The 19,763-nt window shown below is 45.0% G+C and overlaps 2 pseudogenes; both read right to left on the bottom strand.

The window, feature by feature from the left end:
• Positions 1 to 558: 558 nt before the first annotated feature.
• LOC119804973 lies at positions 559 to 3,868 on the bottom strand (annotated as a pseudogene).
• An 11,244-nt stretch (positions 3,869 to 15,112) lies between these two features.
• LOC121676937 lies at positions 15,113 to 15,700 on the bottom strand (annotated as a pseudogene).
• Between the last annotated feature and the right edge of the window lie 4,063 nt (positions 15,701 to 19,763).

Here is a 19,763-nt window from a genome sequence, read left to right as displayed (position 1 = left end):
ACCAAATGAGTACAGTAAATAGGGCAGCTGTTCCCCTAACCTGACACAGCAGTTTCTGCCCAGAAGAAGTAAAGTGCTTGAGCCTGCTGACTTTCCCCTTTGATATCCCACAACTTAAACAGTAAGGTCAGCAGTATTTAAATACTGATAGAGGGCCGGGAGCTCGAGCCTTGCTGGCTTGGAGCTTGCTAAGTCAACTATGTTGGTTTCAAACTCACAGAGATCCACCTGGCTCTGCCTTTTGAGTGCTGAAAATATATTTTTTGGTTTGTTTATTTTACGTGCATGGTACATGGCTGTGTGTACGCCACATGCATGCCTGGTGTCCATGCAGGTCAGAAGAAGGTGACTGATCCCATGGAACTGTAGTTGCAACTGGCCGTGAGCCACCATGTGGGTGCTGGGAACTGAACGCTGGTCCTCTGAAGGGAGTAGTCAGTGCACTTAACCACTCATCTATCTCTCCAAGCCCCTGCCCCCCCAAAAATATTTTCAGCTTTAGGAACTTTATTTTCCTTCCACCTTTTCCTTTCTTTGTGCAGGTGTCTGCAGAGCAGGTCAGGATCGCTCAGTGGTGACTCCAACCCATCGGTGGCCTGCACTGTGGGAGCTGCTGACCAATCCTCAGGCTGGCTGGGCACTCAAGTCTTCAGTGAGGAACTGCTGGCTGAGTGCAGAGGGCACCTGCACACCCTCAGAATAGGCTGTCACCTCTGGTTTAGCAGCAGTGACCTCAGGAACCCTAAAATTCCTCCTTTGTCCCAGTCTTCTCAGCAGCGGCCTGATCCTCCTTCTCAAGTCTCCTCTGGGTCAGGCATAACATCCCATGGGTGCTCACTCATGCCGAGTACTTCCCGGGCCAGCATCCGCTTCAGACCCACCGAGTGAGTACCCTCGTTGTTGCGTGGGCTGGCAATGTCCACATACTACAGAGGCAAGTCTGCATTACAGAGTCAATGGTAGGCAGGTTGGTGTAAGATGCCTCTGTGAGGGGCTGGGGAGAGGTCAGTCCTGGGATCAGTCCCCACTAGACGTAGTGACTTCTAGTGATTTCCTGGAGGCTGCTTAGATTTGGTTACTGAAGACCCATGATGTAAAGCGGTCAGCAATTTGAGTAGCTCCAGCAGCGGCAGCAAACTTCAGCACGGCTCGCTGCCCAGTGTCCCTGGAGGAGATGATGCTGACATCAGCAGAGATCTCAATGGCAACAAGAGCCCAAGCTGCCAGCAACAGCTTCTCCCAGGTCCTCTCCAGATTTATGATGTAGATGCCATCAATTTTCCTTTTGCAGATGAACTGCTCCATCTGAAAGTCGAGGTTAGCTGGGTGATGGTGGCAGCTCATGCCTTTAATTCCAGCACTCGGGAGACCGAGGTAGGTGGATCTCTGTGAGTTCAAGGCCAGCCTGGTCTACAAGAGCTAGTTCCAGGACAGGCTCCAAAGCTACAAAGAAACCCTGTCTTGAAAAACCAAAAAAAAAAAAAAAAAGAAAGAAAGAAAGAAAGAAAGAAAAGAAAAGGAAAAGAAAAGAAAGTCAAGGGTCGAGGTTGGTGCCACCTAAGTGGGTTCCTATGACAAGGAATTTGAGGATATCCTTCTCCTTCATCTTCAGGACATCAAGAGCTCTGAACAATGTGTAAGTGTCCCTTTAAGTTACAATGGGAATCAAGAACAACGCCATAGGGACCTGTGCTTTCATAGTGTGGAAAAGGCGGGAAAAAATAAGCAAATGTATGTACATGTATTCCTTGTCTATTTCTTAAAAAAAAAAAAAGATGGGGCTGGAGAGATGGCTCAGAGGTTAAGAGCACTGCCTGTTCTTCCAAAGGTCCTGAGTTCAATTCCCAGCAACCACATGGTGGCTCACAACCATCTGTAATGGGGTTTGGTGCCCTCTTCTGGCCTACAGGCATACACACAGACAGAATATTGTATACATAATAAATAAATATTTAAAAAAAAAGAACAGCACATAGGGACCTGTCCCTGGGCAATGTATGAAAGGTGGGGAAAAAAAAAAGAAAAATGTCTACATTTGCGCTCTTAAACTCTGAACCATCTCTCCATCTCCTCCTTGTTAAAAGTTTTCAAATTTTATTTTAATGTGTGTGTATATGTAGGTATGCTCATGTGTGCACACACATGTAGAGGCCAGAGGACAAGCTCAGTCGTTCCCTCCAGCAATGCTTCTCATTCCTGGGGCTCACAATTATTCTTCCCCATCACTGGGATCACAAGCATGTTTTGAGCCGTAATACCAGCTGGCATTCTAACAACAGATGCTGGCATTAGAACTCAGGTCCTCAGGCTTGCAAGAAAGTATTTCACTGCCTGAGCACCTCCCCAGCCCCCTTTGCCCAGTTCTACATTGGTTGGGTTTTTTTTTGTGGGGGGGGGGGGTATTGAGTTTCTGGAATTCTCTATCTACTCTGGATATAAATCCTCACCAGGTATGATTTGAAGATTGTTTCTTTTATTCTATGGGTTGCCTTTCTATTAGAGAGTGTATTTCTACCCTACAAAAAAAGTGCTTGTTTTTATTATCTTCCTTCCTTCCTTTTTTTCAAGATAGGGTTTCTCTGTATAACAGGCCTGGCTGTCCTGGAACTCACTCTGTAGACCAGGCTGGCCTCGAACTCAGAGATCCTCCTGCCTGTGCCTCATGAGTGCTAGGATTAAAGGCATGTGACACCATGCCTGGCACCATTTCCTTTTTTAAAATTTTTTTATTGCCAGGTGGTGGTGACGCACACCTTTAGTTCCAGCACTCGGGAGGTAGAGACAGGTGAATCTCTGAGTTTGAGGCCAGCCTGGTCTACAGAGTGAGTTCCTGGACAGCCAGGGCTACACAGAGAAACCCTGTCTCAAAATAAAAGAAGGAAGGAAGAAAGGACAGAGGGAAAGGGAGGGAGGGAGGAAAGAAGGAAGGAAGGAAGGAAGGAAGGAAGGAAGGAAGGAAGGAAGGAAGGAAGGAAAATGAAAGAAAAAGAAAGAAAAGGTCACTGTGACTATGTGCAAGAGAGACAGACAAGAGCTGGAGTAGAGGTCCATTTCTGGAAACCCGTGCCTTAGCTTCATTGCTGTTGCCATGTTGGATGATCTTGAACAGGTTCCTGGGCCTCTTGGTGTCCCTGTTTCTCCAGTTGATGAATTAAGAATCAGGCAGGGTCTTGAATTTAGCTCCTAGATGCTGGAGGCCAAGTGGCTCAAGGACAGAAGAGAAAAGTAAGGTCTGTGCTCTTGAGGTCGTGAGGAGTCCGCTGTGAGGGATGAGAGAAGCAGGCAGAGAAAGGAAGCAGAGCCTCCCTTGTCCAGGGAGCAAGGGCTGCCTTCCAGGCTTGTGTTTTTAAGTTCAGCTGCTTAGAAATCCCACCCTGCCTTCCCTGAAGGAAAAAGTGGCCTTTCTGTCTCCCTTGTCTATGCTTTTGCTGCCACCTGCAGGCCGAGCCCTGTAGCAACTACCGTCTTGAGTCCCTTCAGCAAGCCAACCCACCGCACAGACAACTCCCGTTCAGCTGCTCAAGAGGATCTGGACTTCTGGACACAAGTGATGCTTCCGACTCAGCCTCCCAGATAGCTGGGGCTTCAGGTGTGCACCACCCTGCCTGGCTTCTTCCTGTTTAAACATTATTTATTGACAATCTATTGTGTGCACAGATTGGGGCCAGATGGTACTGGGAAAACATCAGAAATTTATTCTCTCCCGGTTAGTGGTTGGGGGAAGGTGGTAAGAGACAGATGCAAAAGGCAGATAGCGGGACTGCTGTTCCCCAGCTTTACAGGAGACTTCATTCCCTGCTTCTTCCAGCTTCTGATGGTTGCCAGGTTTCTTGATATGTGGCCTCACTATTGCCACCTCTGCCTCCATGATCCTCCTACCTTCTCCTCCGGGAGTGTCGTCTAGTGTTCTGTCACTCTACCTTCATCTTTTGGTTTGTTTCTTGTTTTGTTTTGTTGTTTGTTGTATTTTTGAGTCAGGGTTTCTCTGTGTAACAGTCCTGGCTGTCCTGGAACTCACTCTGTAGACCAGGCTGGCCTTGAACTCACAGAGATCCACCTGTCTCTGCCTCCTGAGTGCTGGGATTAAAGGTGTGTGCCACCACCGCCCGACTTCACATAAAATAAATTTTAAAATTAAAAAAGAAAACACTGTAGGGACTGGTTCTGAAGCTCAGTGCTTGCCTAGCATACTGAAGGCCCTGGGTGTCGCCCCTGCCCCAGACACATGCAGAATAAAACAAAAAGAATAATTATGATTCCATTTAGGACCCATCCCAGATGATAGTTCCAGATATTGAACTTAAAAAAAATTAATATGTATGAGTGTTTTGCCTACATGTATGCCTGTATACTACATGCATGTCTAACACCTGTAGAGGCCAGAAAGTGGCTGAGGTAGGAGGGTCATGCGTTGAAGGACAGCCTGTGATAGCAAGAGAATGCTCTAAATTAGATAGCCTGGTTCATAGAGTCTGTCTTGAGAATGAAACAAAATATCTCTTATAGGGTACATTGTGAACTTAGCTACACTATGCAGTGTATATAGTGTGATACTCTAGACAGTGATTGTGGGTAAGGGTAGAGAGCATGCCTAGCATACGTTCAATTCCTTGCACTGCCAAAACTTCATTTGTCATTAACATATGACTTGCATGTGTTTATTAGGATATTATTAATGTGCCATTCAGCTATGAAGAAGAATGAAATGGAATACTATTCAACTATAAAAAAGAGTGAACCCATGTCCCTTGCAGCAAAATGGATAGACCTGGAGGTCATTATGCCAGGGAAAGAAAGGTAAGTGCCACATGCTCTTTCTCATATGTGAAAACTGGAGCTAATGCATGCTTTATTTGAAAATTCCTATTACTAGGAGCATGGCTCCATTGTTTTATGGGGGTGGGTTGTTTGATTTTGAGATGGGGTGGTCTCACTGTGTAGCCCTGTCTGGCTTGTAACTTACTGTGTAGACCAGGCTGGCCTTAAACTCAGAGAGATCTGCCTGCCTCTGCCTTCCAAGTGCTGGGATTAAATAAACACACCCCCATGTCTCATCTAAATAAAGCCCAATTGTTATGTAGTAATCTAAGTCATTAATACTATCATTTGTAACTTTATTTTTGAATTTATTTATTTATTTATTTATTTATTATGTATACACTGTTCTGTCTGCATGTGTCCCTGCAGGCCAGAAGAGGGTACCAGATTTCATAGATGGTTGTGACACCATGTGATTGCTGGGAATTGAACTCACGACCTCTGGCAGGGCAGCCAGTGCTCTTAACCTCCAGTCCCCATTTATAACTTTAAATTTATTATTATGTCCATATGTGGGTATGGACACATGTGCCATGACACATATGTGACGGTCAGAGGGTAACTCTGTGGAGTGGGCTCTTCTCCCCTTCCACATTTACATGGGTTCTGGAAATAGAAGTCAGGTTCTCAGGCTTTGAACCTCCTGTGGCATTTCCCCTGCCTTACCATTCGGAGTGCTAAGGTGAGGAAATAGTCACCAGTCATATGCAGACTGTACAATTAGGGAAGGTCAGGTGGCAACTAGGGCTCTGGGTGTCAAGGCAGTATGAAGTCACTGGGAGCTTGTGGGGGAGACACTTGCCAAAGAGCCACTATGCCATAGCCAGCATTGAAGACGATGGGTGTGATTTCTGAGCCTCTGGGTGGAATTAGAGAGTCATGGACCCACACTCCTCTGAGCTTTCCATCCTTGCAGAGAGATCAGCTGGTAGAAGATGAAGAGCCAGAGACCCTCAGGGTGGCTGCAGAGTCCTGCGCTCTCAGGAAGGAAGGCTACCCAGCAGTGGACTCGGGCATTGTGGGAGAGCCCATGACCTATCCAGAGGGGCAGCCATGCTACATGCCAACCAGTGCCATTGTCCAGGTACAGAGATCTAGGAGCAAAACAGAAGCCACTGAAATCTAAGACTCTTTTACTACTTTTCTTAAGGCACTAGAGACTGAACCTAGGGCTTCAAACATGCTAGCAAGTGGGGAAACATCTTCTCTTCGTTTTTTTTTTTGTTTTGTTTTTTTTGTGAGACAGAGTTTCTCTGTGCGGCCCTGGCAGTCCTGGAACTCACTCTACCCCCATACCCAATTTTAGGAGGTGCTGGGCATCAAACTCAGGGCTTCCTACACACTAGGCAAGCATTCTGCCAACTGAGCTGCATCCCAGGTCTTGTTTTAAGGCTGGCTTTGGTCCTCCTGCTCCTGCCTCAGCCTCCTGAGTGCTATGGTTACAGATGGGCACCACATATACCAGGCTGCTAATTAAATGCTTTCGAAAACTTTTTTTGCAGCCAGTAGATAAGCGAGCACACCATAGAAGAGCATCTCCAGTAAATAGGTGAGAGATCTTCACCTTCAGTCCTCATCAAGGAAAAGAGAAGCCAAATTACAAAGGAGGAACTGCACGTAATACTAGATGGGTAAAACAATAATAAGATTAATTATTATTTTAAAATGCACACTTTCATCAGTAGCCTCTGGAAGGAATCAGTCTCAATGTGTTGGATGGTCTCAAGAGCCTCCTGGTGGACAGGTGTGGTGGTGCATGCCTTGTAATCCCAGTAATCAGGAAGTGAAGGATGGAGAGTTTGAGGCCAGTCTGGACAATACCACAGGGCCTTCTAAAAAATACCCTCCACCGCTGGGCTGGGCGGTGGTGGCACACACCTTTAATCCCAGAACTCAGGAGGCGGAGGCAAGTGGATCTCTGTGGGTTCAAGGCCAACCAGGTCTACAGAGTGAGTTCCGGGACTGACTCCATAGCTACTGAGAAACCATCTCAAAAAATAAAAAATAAAAACAAAAAATACCCCACCCCAAAAGATCATCTCAAGCTGGTAGGGAAGGCAGGGGCTGGGGCGAGCGTGAAGATTACATGAAAGTTTGTGTTTGAACCATAAACAGAATTAATCACATGCTACTGCCCAATCATTTCTTTTTTTATTTTAAAAAAGAAAACAAACTTAAGCTAGGAGCATGGGGACCTTGGGGGAGGGCTGAAGGGGGGAGGGGAGAGGCAGGGAGGGGAGCAGAGAAAAATGTAGAGCTCAGTAAATATCATGAAAAAAAAAAACCCAATAATCACAACTGAAGCAGGGGATTTCCTTGCATTTAAGGTCAGCCTGAGCTACACAGTGAGATGGCTCTATAGATAAAAGTACCCATGCTGTGTCTCTAACTCCTGCCACTCCAGCTCCAAGGGATCTATCTGATGCCTTCACCTGGCCATCCTGGACACCCTACACTCATAAATTAAATCAAACCTTTTAAAGTGAAAAAAAGAAAAGAAAACAAACTATCTTTTTTCATATACATACCAATGCAAGCTCCCACTCCCTCCCCTCCTCCCAATGGCCAGTCACTTCTAGCTAACAGGCACTGAGAAAGCAAGTGGGTGGAAATGACAGGGACGTACTACTGTGTAATGTGGATGCAGAAGCTTCCACTGGCGAGAGGTCATATGTGGTGGAAGATGTCAACATGGCACGGAGAGCCACAGATGAGATGGCATTGCATGGACTCCTGGGACCAGGGCTGACCCCACCATCCATCTGCCTGGAACCTCAAGCTGCCCAGAAGCTGCTGTCACCATGACCTCATAGACACTTGCAAGGGGACCTTGGCTTGGACTTCAGTTGGCAGTGTTTTGGCAGGGTGGGAACAAACAGGGTGAGTTCTCATTTGCCACCCTGAGATTACCTACCCCAAACTCTTCCTAGGTGGTACTCTAAATGGCTAAGACCTCCAGCTAGTGCTCCTATTGACTGCTGGTTCTGCACCGTGCAGAGGCCCTACAGTTGGCAGGCAGTGTTTCAGATCCAGTGCTGTCATTCCTATTGGTGAAAGTAGGTTCGAATCCCATCTAGAAAATCCAATTTGCAGCCCTGTTAAAGAAACTGGCATTACTGGCTTGTAGTCAAGGCTTGATATGCAGTGCATCCAGTAATCTTTTTCATCCTTATATATATATGTGTCCTTTCATTTTAAACAAGGTGTATTGTATTTCAGATATACAATTCTCAATATTAAGAAAACTCTCAGACTGGACATAGTGGCTCGTTTTTCTGGGGTGGGGGGAGGTTCAGGACAGGGTTTCTTTGTGTAGCCCTGGCTATCCTGGAACTCCCTCTGTAGACCACCAGGCTGGCCTTGAACTCACAGAGATCCTCCTGTCTCTGCCTCCCGAGTGCTGGGATTAAAGGTGTGCACCACCACTGCTCAGCAGAGAACAACTTTTGAGAGCAGGTTTTCTCCTTTCACTGAGATCAAACTCAGGTCCAGCTTGCAGGACAAGCAGTTTTCCCTGGCCCACCTCACTTGCCCAAGACTACACTTTTAAAATTGCTCACTCATTTCATGTGTGTAGATGTTTTGTCTGCAGTGTAACAGGTGCCACAAGAAGGCACTGAATCCCTTGGGACTGGAGGTACTAGTGGTTGTGAGCCACCATGTGGGTGCTGGGAATTGAACCAGAGTCCTATGGGAGAGCAGCCAATGCTCTTAAGCACAGAGCCATCTCTCCAGCCCACGACTGCAGTAGTTAATGATTAAAGTTTGAGTGTAGGGTGTTTGGCTAAAAGGAAAATAGTTGTCAATCAACTCGTAAGGTAATTAGCACACTGTAACTCGGAAGACTGTGTTCAGGGTGTTGTATAGAGTCTACCTCTAGGTGGGGATGGACCCTTGTCTCCCCTCAGGGGCGACTCAATCTAGTGGGACAGGTCAGGGACCTGGCTAAGGTAGCACCCTTAGGAAGGAAGGTTCATCTTAGGATTCTGTACTTTTCCTTCCTGGAATCACCCTCCCCACCACCATTAGTTCAGTCCCTATACCACACCATGACATTCAGTTGGATTTGCCTGCCTTTGGAATTAACTATTTCTTTTTCTTTTAGATGCTGGCTACAGTCCAAATTTGTTTTTGAACTCCCTTAACTTATGCTTTGGGCTTCCTTGCTCTTTTTGTGAAGCTCCCCTTCTGGACCTGCATGTATGTGTAAGTGCGCCACATATGTGCAGACTGTGCTCAAATGCTCAAAGAGGCCTCAAGAGGGTGTCAGATCCTCGAACTGGAGTTATGGTTGTGAGCCAATGCATGGGTGCTGGGAATCGAACCCAAGTCCTCTGGAAGAGCAGTCAGTGCTCTTAAGTGTTAAGTCATCTTTCCAACCCCGAGTCCTTTCTTAATTATTTTATTAGTGAAACTGAGAAGTCCATTTCCCTGATAGCATATGATGGCATCATAAGATGGCTCTGCAGGGACTCTCCAAGATTTCTGGGAACACTTTTTCCCTTCCTTTCAATTCTGTAATTGGCAGAGAAAACAAAGCCATCCCTGCACCCCTATATGGCATCAATGTGAAAAGTCAGTTTGGGTTATGAAGTCTGGACAGTCTGTTAAGTGTCTTCAAACTTTAGGTCTTTTGGGGCTGGAGCAGTGGCTCAACTTGCTCTAACAGAGGACCCAGGTTCAGTTCCCAGCACCCATATGGAGCCTCACAACCCTCTTTAACTCCGGTTCTTGGAGATTCAGCATCTTCTGGTCTCCATGCATATACATGATACACAGGCATACAAGCAAGCTAAATACTCAACACTTTCAAGTGACTTTTTGCAAAGACTGATCAACTTTTTTAAGTTAAATCTATTATATATTATTGGTGGGTCTTTGTCCCTGGATATGAAAATTTTTAAGATATTTATTTAGGGGTCTTTACTCCTAGATGTCCTCTTTTTTAATTTTTATTACATTTATTTACTTATTTACTCTCTCTCTCTCTCTCTCTCTCTCTCTCTCTCTCTCTCTCTCTCTCTGTGTGTGTGTGTGTGTGTGTGTGTGTGTGTGTGTGTGTAGGGCAACTTGCTGGTTCTCTCCCTCTACCATGCGGGTCCTGGGGATCAAATTCAGGTTGTCAGGCCAGGTGGCAAGCACCTGAACCATGTCACCAGCACTCCCTTCCCAGTTTTTCTTTTATCTTAGATTTATTTATTTTATGTGTATAGGTGTTTTGCCGACATGTATGTCTACACGCCACATACGTGCAGTACCAATACAAGTCAGAAGACAGTGTCTTCTGGTACTACTCAGACAGAACCAACATATGGATGCTAGGAATTAAACCTGGGTCTTCTGCAAGAACAGCCAGTGCTCTTAACCAAGGAACCATCTCTCCGGCTTCTCTTTTTTGAGGCTAACCTGGAACTTATTGGCAGACCATCCTGGCCCCGAACAATCTTCCAGCCTCAGCCCAGTATGGGCCTCTTTGCTTTCTTTCTTTCTTTCTTTCTTTCTTTCTTTCTTTCTTTCTTTCTTTCTTTCTTTCTTTCTTTCTTTCTTTCTTTCTTTCTCTCTCTCTCTCTCTCTCTCTCTTTCTTTTTTAAGATTTTATTTATTATGTATACAGTGTTCTGCCTGCATGTACACCTGCAGGCCAGAAGAGGGCACCAGATCTCCTTACAGATGGTTGTGAGTCACCATGTGGGTGCTGGGAATTGAACTCAGGACCTCTGGAAGAGCAGTCAGTGCTCTTAACCTCTGAGCCATCTCTCCAGCCCCCTCTTTGCTTTTTTTTTTTTTAAAAATTTAAACACTATTTTGGGGGCCTCTTTTTTGATATTTATTAAGTTCTACATTTTTCTCTGCTCCCCTCCCTGCCTCTCCCCTCCCCGCATCTCCCCTCTCCCTTTCAATCCTCCCCCAAGGTCTTGGGGGCCTCTCTTTTCTTGTTCTTTTGTTTTGTTTTTCGAGGCAGGGTTTCTCTGTGTAGCTTTGGAGCCTGCCCTGGAACTAGCTCTGTAGACCAGGCTGGCCTTGAACTCACAGAGATCTTCCTGCCTCTTCCTCTACCATGCGGGTCCTGGGGATCAAATTCAGGTTGTCAGGCCAGGTGCTGGGATTAAAGGTGTGTGCTTCTACCAGCTGGCTGGGCCTCTCTTTTCTCAAAATTGAATTTCATTTCTGTGGTGGTTTGAAAGAAAATGTCCAAAGGGAGTGGCACTATTAGGAGGTATGGCTTTGTTAAAAGAAGTGTGCCACTTTGGGGCAGGCTTTGAGACCAAGTTTTTGTTCAAGTTTCTCTCAGTGTGACATTGAGTCTACTTCCTGTTGCTTCTGATCAAGATGCCGCCATTCTCCCCGCCATGATGATAATGGATTAAACCTCTAAACTGTAAGCCACCACAATTAAATCTTTTTCTTTTTAAGAGTTGTCGTAGTCATGGTGTCTCTACACAGCAATAGAACACTAAGACAATTTCTGACTGCTACAGAGACTTAACATTGCTCCCTGTGCTTGCAAAAAAGGTGTATTATATTTGTTTAACAAATTAATTTTGCCGGGCGGCGGTGGTGCACGCCTTTAATCCCAGCACTCGGGAGGCAGAGGCAGGCGGATCTCTGTGAGTTCGAGACCAGCCTTGTCTACAAGAGCTAGCTCCAGGACAGGCTCCAAAGCTACAGAGAAACCCTGTCTTGAAACACCCCCCCCCCTCAAAAAATTAATTTCAGTGTCCTCTGGTCATCATTCCTTTGTCAAAAAATTAAAAATCAGGACTGAAGGGATAGCTGAACAGTTAAGAACATGTACTATTCTTGCAGTGGGCCCAAATTCAATTCCCAGCATCCATGTTGGGTGGCTCACAGCAACCTCTAACTCCATCTCTAGAGGATCCGGTAGCCCTGGTCTCCCGAGGCAATCCACACTCAAGTGCACATACAGACCTGTGCACAGTTCAAAACAATAATAAAAAAACTAATAATCAGCTAGGTGGCGCACGCCTTTAATCCCAGCACTCGGGAGGCAGAGGCAGGTGGATCTCTGTGAGTTCGAGGCCAGCCTGGTCTACAGAGTGAGTTCCAGGACAGCCAAGGATACACACAGAAACCCTGTCTCAAAAAAACAAAAAAAGTAAATATCTTTTTAGGCTTAAAGTGTACAAAACTAGCACAGAGAGCTCCCCATCTCTCTGCAGGGTCTTACTATGTAGCCTTATACTTCATGATTCTCCAACTGTCTGAGCCTTCTGGGGGCTGGGATAAGAGATGTACAACACTCTGCCTGGCTCAGAATTCTTCTTATACCTTTCATTCAATATTTTTTTTCTTTTTTTCTTTATTTTTTTGGGGGGGTTCTCTATTTCTCTGTGTAATAGTCATGGCTGTCCTGGAATGCCCCTTTTAGACCAGGCTGGCCTCGAACTCACAGAGATCCGCCTATTGAGATTAAAGGGATTTAATTTACAGGGATTTAATCCCAAATGCTGGGATTAAAGGCATGCACCACCACACCCAGCTCATTTAATATTTCAATAGGAATTTATATAGTGATAGTGCAATTTTCAGAACCAGGCCTGGATGTTCAAGAGCTCTTGGCCACTTGTTTAGTGTCTGTGCCCAGTGTGTGAAATATTGTACTCTTGAGCCACAAAGGTGGCTTATGATATGATATCAGTTATGATATGATATCTCTCAGCATTTGTTGTATATTTTTATGATAAATGACTTGCTTTTTGTTATATTTTAATGGGCACACATGCATGTAGGGGCCACAGGTGTCATCTTTTTTCTTTCCTTCCAAGACAGGGTTTCTCAGTAGCTATGGACCAGTTCTGGAACTCACTCTGTAGACCAGGCTGGCCTCGAACTCACAGAGATCCACCTGCCTCTGCCTCCTGAGTGCTGGGATTAAAGGCGTGCGCCACCACTGCCCAGCTCACAGGAACATCACCCACTTCCTTTTAGGCAGGGTCTCTCACTAGCTTGGAGCTCATCAATTAAGTTGGAATGGCTAGCTGACAGGCCTCAGGGACCCTCCTGTCTGCCTCCCCAGCACTTGGATCGCACATGCATGCTCCTATAGCCCTATTTTTCCATGGCTTCTGGGGCTTCTACCGGGGGTCCTCTTGCTTACTGGGAAAGTACTTTATCAACTACGCTATCTCTCTAGCCTTTACTTTCTCTGTTTGAGATGCAGTCTTACTATGTAGCCCTGGTTAGCCTGAAACTCACTTTTTTTTTTTTTTTTTTTTTTTGGTTTTTCGAGACAGGGTTTCCCTGTAGTTTCTAGAGCCTGTCCTGGAACTAGCTCTTGTAGACCAGGCTGGCCTCGAACTCAGAGATCCGCCTGCCTCTGCCTCCCGAGTGCTGGGATTAAAGGCGTGCGCCACCACCGCCCGGCTGAAACTCACTTTGTAGACCAAGTTGGCTTTGAACTCATGGACATCTGCCTGCCTCTGCCTCCCAAGTGCTGGGATTAAAGGTGTGCATTGTCATGTCTGGGCTTATTTTTCACCTTTTAACTTTTTAAAATTTAGCATACAAATATGCTAAAATATCATGCTATTACATTTTCATATATGAGGTATAGTTTCATTTCTTACAGTGCTGTGCTTGGAGCCAGAGCCTTCTGAATGCACAGCAGGTGCTCCTCTATGAACTACATCTTCTATAGGCATAGATTCCAGGTGAAACTTTGTTTAATTGTGTGCCTGTGAGTGTGTGTGGAGCTTAGAGTCACTTGGTAGAGTGTTGCATTAGCTTTCCCTGTAGAGACATAAAAAGGCATCCAGTAACCCTAGATGGGCACCAATGACAAACTAAAGTATGATTTCCCCAAAGTCTTTTTTATTGAGACAGGGTTTCTCTGTGTGACAGTCCTAGCTGTGCTGGAACTCACTTGTAGACCAGGCTGGCCTTGAACTCACAAGAGCTCCATCTGCCTCTGTCTCCCAAGTACTGGGATTAAAGGTGTATGCCACCACCACCTGGCTATTTCCCCCAAAGTCCAACTTGGGGAGACCAATGAGTTTGTTGGGCTTACTTACAGAGCATGGGTGGGGGCTTGCTGGAGTGTGGCTGACTCTAAACCAGGAGCATCACAGCAAAGTTCCACTTAATGGGTGGCTACCTCATGGAAGCTTCATGTGGTGCTTTAAATACATATGGCTTCCATAGCCTCATGTGTTTGCCTACAGTGAGTGGCACTATTTGGAGGTATGGCCTGCTTGGAGTAGGTGTGGCCTTGTTGAAGGAAATGTATTACTTTTGGGGGTGGGCCTGAAGGTCTCACATGCTTAAGATATGCCCAGTGTGGTAGACACTTCACTCCCTATTGCCTGGGGATCCAGATGTAAAAATCCCAGCTACTTCTCCAGTACCATGTCTGTCTTCATGCTGCCCTGCTTTCTGACATGATGATAATGGACTAAACCTCTGAACTGGAAGCCAGCTCTAACTAAATGTTTTCCATTATAAAAATTTCCCTGGTCATAGTGTCTCTTCACAGCAATAGAAACCCTAAGACACTGCATCATGGAGTTCTGTTTTGTTGTTTTGGGTTTTGAGACAGGGTCTCACTGTGTAGCTCTGACTAGCCTGGAATTCACTCTGTAGATCAAACTGGTTTCAAATATATATATACATATATATGTATATATATATACATATATATGTATATATATATTCAGAAAGTTTGTATCTGTCAATCACAGGATGTTAGGTTAGACACAACGGTGGGCAAGAAATGGCTATTTGGGGGGCTAAAGCTAGTCCAAGATAAATTGCAATTAAGCTCTGGATTTAGAACAGCCAACATCTTCAGTCATTGAAGTTCAAATCAGTTAATCAGCCTGGCATCGGGTGCTGTTGAAGTTGCCATTTCTTTTTGGGAACTTTTGTTCACAGTTCTCCTGTTGGCATCTACTAGTCTTTATGCTCTAGATCTGACTTTTTTTTTTTTGGTTTTTCTAGAAAATGTTACTCGTTTGTAGCCTTGGCTGTCCTGGAACTTACTTTGTAGACCAGGCTGGCCTCGAACTCAGAGATCCATCTACTTCTTGAGTCCCAAGTGCTGGAATTAAAGGCATGCGCCACCACCACTGGCTCAGTTGTGAAATTTTTTCTTTTTGTTTGTTTTCAAGACAGGGTTTCTCTGCATAGCCCTGACTGTCCTGTCTCTTTGTAGATCAGGCTGGCCTCAAAGTCAGAAATCTGCCTGCCTCTGCCTCCTGAGAGCTGGGATTAAAGATGTGGGACACCATACCTGACCAAAATTTATACTTTTTTTCTGTTTCAAAAAGCTTTATTTTTACTTGGGCTCTGAGGTGGTTACAAAGCTGTGTAGTGGCCGGAGAGGTTCAGCCCTGAGGCTGCTGCAGAGCAGACACGGGAGCCCGTTGGGTGGCCAAGAGACCTTATAGTCGTGCCTGAGTGTGAGCTCCTTGAGGAGGTGCCCAGCAGAGATGACTGGGGCACAACAATCTGGCCCTGCCAGCCTGCAGAAGTTGGTCAGATGGCCACCCATCTTCTTGATGCACTTCTCCTCATCCAGGAAGTGGTTCTCCAGGAAGTCACAGAGATTGAGGATCTGTGCAGGGAAGAAACTGGAGTGAGAAGGTCTAGGAGGGCCTAGTTCAGGATCTTCTCTAGGACCAAGCAGCTCCCATGGCTTCCTGAATTTGACCCCACTCATCTTGAGATGATGTCTGCACACTCTGGAAGAGCACTCACTCCTGTTTGGGGCTCAGTGCCCTCGCACTTCTCAGTCCATTCTTGGGATAAGTGCCCTCCAAAACCCAGAGTGAAGTGGGTGGAGGGCCTGCAGGTGCAAGCTGACCAGGTAGTCGATAGCAGCTTCCACGTCAGTGGAATAATCCTGATGAATGTGGGAGGCCATGGCTGATCATCAGTATGAACCTAACCACAAAAAGAGTGGCTGGTCTTAGGAGCTGAAGATGGCAAGGAGATGGTCCAGGAGGCTGCGGCTAGAGACTGGAAGCAGAAGCTAACAGATGGTGCCTGGATCTGTTCCATCCAAACACTGTTGAAGCAAGATAAAGATCCATGGCATCTCTTGAGTGTTGTTCGTTTTTACATTTTTTAAAACTCAATTGAGCCAGGCAGTGGTGGTGCATGTCTTTAATCCCAGCACTTGAGAGGCAGAGGTTAGTGAATCTCTGTGAGTTCAAAGGCCAGCCTGGTCTACAGAGTGAGTGCTAGGACAGGCTACACAGAGAAACCCTGTTCCGAAAAACAGAAACAAAACAACAGCAACAAAACTCGACTAAATGTGTTTCCCCTATATTCTAGTTATTTGTACTCTGAACTGTCTTACTTATATTTTGAATATTTAAACAAATCCCTTTTAAGTTTTTCTTTTGGTCGGCGTGGTTCCATAACTAATAACCTCATGTGAAGTGGCTAGCTCTAATCCTAGGAAATAATGAGCCTCAGTATCCCAGTTACTATAGCCCTTTTATGTAGATACTGACTTGGCCTATTTTATCATATTGACTTTATACCAGCTTTGGTTTGGACAAGTCAGTGGGAAACCACATTATAGAAGAAATTAGATAACAATACAGTATTCCTTTAAACTTTTTAAAACTAGATTGTCTTCTTTAGGTACCAAATATTAGTAATATTAATAACTGGTGAGAAATAAAGATCAGACTGGCTAAAAATCAGAATTTTATAGGCCTTGAAGACATAGCTAATTTTGTTTTTATTTTTGTTTTGTTTTTCAAGACAGGGTTTCTCTATGTAACAGCCCTGGCTGTCCTGGAACTTGCTCTGTAGACCAGGCTGGCCTCAAACTCTCAGAGATACACCTGCCTCTGCTCCCAAGTACTGGGATTAAAGGTGTGCACCACCACAGCAGGGGCTTAGAATTGTATTTTACAATTGGCTAAACTATAAAACTTGAAAAACCTGAGTTTTGTTTTTAGGGAGTAGTAGTGGTCAAAATGTATCTTAAAAGTCTACAGAATATTTATGTTTATATGCATGTATATATACAAAACATATCTAAAAACACAGATAAGTCACCCTCTGAATCTTCGGAATAAAGAATTTAGCTTCTGGGGGCTGTGGAGAGATGGTTCAGTAGTTAGGAGCACTGACTGTTCTTCCAGAGGACCAGGGTTCAATTCCCAGTACTCACCTGGCAGCTCACAACCATCTGTAACTCCAGTTCCAGGGGATCCAACACACTTACACAGACCTACATGAAGGCAAAACACTAATGCATACAAAATAAAATTTAAAAATTTAGTACCTTAATTATCTGATTTGAAAAATGGCACTCTGGAGCAGAGTAATCATCTCCTAAATTAATTTATACGCTCAAGCAAATAGGAACCTTGATGTGGAACCAAAATTGAGCTGGGAATCACGAAGATAACATTGTGACCAAAATTGTATAATTATCTGTATCTCATCTTTTATTTATTTATTCATTCATTCATTCATTCATTCATTCATTCATTTTTGGCTTTTCAAAACAGGGTTTTCTTGTAGCTTTGAAGCCTGTCCTGGAACTAGCTCTGTAGCCCAGGCTGGCCTTGAACTCACAGACCTCCCGCCTGCCTCTGCCTCCTGAGTGCTGGCATTAAAGGCATGTGCCATCACCGCCTGGAGTATCTCATCTTTTAAAAGCATGAATAAATTAAGAAAAAGATCTCTGTGAGTTCGAGACCAACCTGGTCTACAAGAGCTAGTTCCAGGACAGGCTCCAAAGCTACAGAGAAACCCTGTCTCCAAAAACCCAAAAAAAAGTCAGAGGCCATAAATTCCATAAATTAGAGAACAAAAGGGAGGGGGTACATAGGAGGAGTTGAAGAGAGGAAAGGGGAAAACAATTTTAATTTCATATTTTTCTAAATATTTTAAATTTAAAAATTTGCATTAGCCAGACAGTGGTGGCGCACGCCTTTAATCCCAGCCAGCACTTGGGAGGCAGAGGCAGGCGGAGCTCTGGGGTTTGAGGTCTGCCAGCCTAGTTGTTCCAGATACACTGAGAGACACTGTCTCAAGGGAATAAAGTGGAAAGTAATAGGACAGGACACTCAACGTCCTTCTCTGGTTTCTATATGTGTACATGTACATGCATGCACACACACACACACACACACACATGCATGGATGTATGCAGGCACATACAGTGCCTGTGCCTAAGAACCACTGGTTTAGGGTATTGAAGTGTTGGAACAGTCTGGGAATCTTTGAGTTTGTGTTATCCAGTTTAGAGTCAGTAAACTACAGTATAATCTACCTGTTGATGTGCCTATTATGGTTTGGATGTGGTATATCCCCAAAAAGTACACATGAAGTAATGGAACTTTTAGATCTGAAGCCTAGCCAGGCGGTGGTTGCGCACACCTTTAATCCCTGCACTCTGGAGGCAGAGGCAGGGATCTCTGACTCAAGGCCAGCCTGGTGGGTGTACAAATTGAGTTTCAGAACAGCCAAGGCTACACAGAGAAACCCTGTCTTGAATAACAAACAAGGATCTGAAGCCTAATGGAAGGAAGGTACTTGGGCCTTCGAGCTCCCGCCTTGTGCATAGCCTATTGAGTGCTGTGGATATTGTCTGGTAACCATGGTTACAAAAAAGCGAACTACTGGCTATGTAATTGAGTGCTACAGTGCTTGCCTAAAGTGCACAGATCTTGGGTTTGATCTTCAGCAGCACAAAGAGAAGTGCAAAAATATGTCCCAGGCGTGGCGCTTTTCATCCCAGTACCTGAGAGGTGGAGGCAGAAGGACTGTGCATTTGGGGCCATTCTGGTGAGGTCCAGACTGGGCTATGTAGGGAGACCAGGAGGAGGGGCAGGGAGAGAAGGAGTGATCTCAAGAGCACACACTCGTATTTCTAGCACTAAGGAACCTGGAGCAGGATGAGTCCACGTTTTATGGCTGTCTGTTGCTGCTGTATTTCTGAATATGATATCTATGTTTGTGAATTTTGTCAAGAATATAAGTTCTCTTACCTATTTTTTGTATATTTCAAGCCAGGAGGATTCTGTTTGGTGTTGACTATTACAGTTTATGTGTTCATCTCAGGGAGTGAGGGTTAGGAGGGGTCTATGTCTGTATAGCATTCAGATCTCTGGTCTGTTTGGGCAGCAAGTGGCACATCCTAGGCAAGTACTGAGCTATACCCCAGGCCCCTATGGGCTTCATCCTGGGAAATATATATCATAGGACTTGAGATCTCTGATCTATATGTGGGTTTCCCTGGTTTATATGGATGCTGATGTGTTCTGAAGGACATCCTACATGGTGAAAGCCCCAATTTGTTTGCTGATGTGGGTGTGGGTCTCGGAGCGTAAGGTCTCTTCCTTGGGTGATGTCTGTGGTCTCTGGGGCTATGATCTGAAATGGAGCTATATCCAAAATGGAAATTCTTTGTCTTTGGTGGTTAGCAGTGTGAATCTGATGTTCCTGGTAAACGAGGGCTCTGATATGTTTGAGTTTTCCCAGGATGTGAGTTCTCTGCTGTTTCTGAAGATGTATCACAGCCATCTGTGATATACATCCCAGATTTTAACCCCGGATCGTTGACAGCTACACACTTGTTATGGTTTAAATATGAAATATTTCACACAAGCTCGTGTACTAAATCCTTGGTCTCCAGTTGGTATCAGTATTTGTTGGGGGGAAGAGATGGAAACTTGGCAGCTGGATCCTAGCTGGAGTTAGTAGGTCACTAAGGGCATGGCTTTAAAGGGACTAGTCTCTAGTCCCTTTCTTTATATCTGCTTCCTGTCTACTCTTAGATAAGATGCTGTGACATTCCTTCTTTACCATGGTGAATGGGAACCCTGAAACATTCAATCAGAATATCTTTTATTACATTGTTTTTCACAAGCATATGGATTTTTATTTTTATGCTTACATGTATAGTTGTCTGGTTTATTTCATAAGACATGTATATCCCAGTTATGAGATTTATTATT

This window comes from Arvicola amphibius, chromosome X (assembly GCF_903992535.2).
Source record: "Arvicola amphibius chromosome X, mArvAmp1.2, whole genome shotgun sequence".
NCBI classification, from domain to species: domain Eukaryota; kingdom Metazoa; phylum Chordata; class Mammalia; order Rodentia; family Cricetidae; genus Arvicola; species Arvicola amphibius.
Note: the sequence above shows the minus strand (reverse complement) of the source record. Positions and strands in the feature narration are given on the sequence as shown.